General features: G+C 45.6%; 1 pseudogene; it reads left to right on the plus strand.

Annotated features, from left to right (window-relative positions):
- The first annotated feature begins 378 nt into the window (after positions 1-378).
- Positions 379-781, plus strand: LOC116873484 (annotated as a pseudogene).
- The last annotated feature ends 483 nt before the right edge of the window (positions 782-1,264 follow it).

A 1,264-nucleotide genomic window follows, 5' to 3' on the forward strand; every position in this document is an offset into this window, starting at 1 on the left:
GCTACTAGGGGCACCTGGGTGGCTCAGTGGATTAAAGCCTCTGCCTTCAGCTCAGGTCATGATCCCAGGGTCCTGGGATCGAGCCCCGCATCGGGCTCTCTGCTCGGCAGGGAGCCTGCTTCCTCCTCTCTCTCTGCCTGCCTCTCTGCCTGCTTGTGATCTCTGTCTGTCAAATAAATAAAATCTTTAAAAAAAAAATATGCTACTAAACAATGAATGGGCCAACAAAGAAATCAAGGAAGAAATTAAAAATTACATGGACGCAGGGCACAAGGCCAAGACCCTAGGAATGTCCTGGGCCCCACTAGCTGAGATGTGTGCTCTGCTCCTCCAGACTCAGCTGGTGTCTCCCTGGCCTAAGGCTTGCCATGTTCTGAAATGGCCGAGCAGTCAGACCAGGCTATGAAGTACCACATCCTGCAAGAGATCCAGAAGCACAACCACAGCAAGAGCTCCTGGTTGATTCTGCACCACAAGGTGTACAATTTGACCAAATTTTTGGAGGAGCATCTTGGTGGGGGAGAAGTATCAAGGGAATAAACTGGAGGGGATGTTACTGAAAGTTTTGAGGATATGGGACACTCTACAGATGGTCGAGAATTGTCCAAAACATAAATCACTCAGGAACTTCATCCAGATGACAGAGCAGATAACTAAGCCTTCAGAAACTGTCATTACTACTGTTGATTCTAATTCCAGCTGGTGGACCAGCTGGGTGATCCCAGCCATCTCAGCACTGGTGGTAGACCTGATGTATCACCTCTACACAGAGGAAGACTAAACACATCTCAGAAGCCAATGAAAGAAAAAACTGCTTTAGAGCAAGGAGAAAGAAGCCAATGTTAATGCTTCAACTGACAGAAACCTTCACCTGAAAAATAATTTCAACACACCTGTTTCCCTTTTCTCCTACTTCAAACCAAACCAAAAAGAGCTCTTCTGTTCTTTCTACTCCTGAACTCTGAGAATGTGCCTTTCGTTCATCAACTTTTTTTTAATGTTCCATCACTACATAATTTATTTATTGTAGGCATAATCTCTTAAAAATGTATCTGGCTTTTAAAATTTAAAAAAAAAAAGGAGGGGGGGTGCCTGGGTGGCTCAGTGGGTTAAAGCCTCTGCCTTTGGCTCATGTCATGATCCTAGGGTCCTGGAATCAAGCCCCGCATCGGGCTCTCTGCTCAACCAGGAGCCTGCTTGTCTCTCTCTCTCTGCCTGCCTCTCTGCCTACTTGTGATCTCTGTCAAATAAAAAAATAAAATCT

Source organism: Lontra canadensis, unplaced genomic scaffold (genome assembly GCF_010015895.1).
Source record: "Lontra canadensis isolate GAN:19392208 unplaced genomic scaffold, GSC_riverotter_1.0 scaffold33, whole genome shotgun sequence".
In the NCBI taxonomy this organism is placed as follows: Eukaryota; Metazoa; Chordata; class Mammalia; order Carnivora; family Mustelidae; genus Lontra; species Lontra canadensis.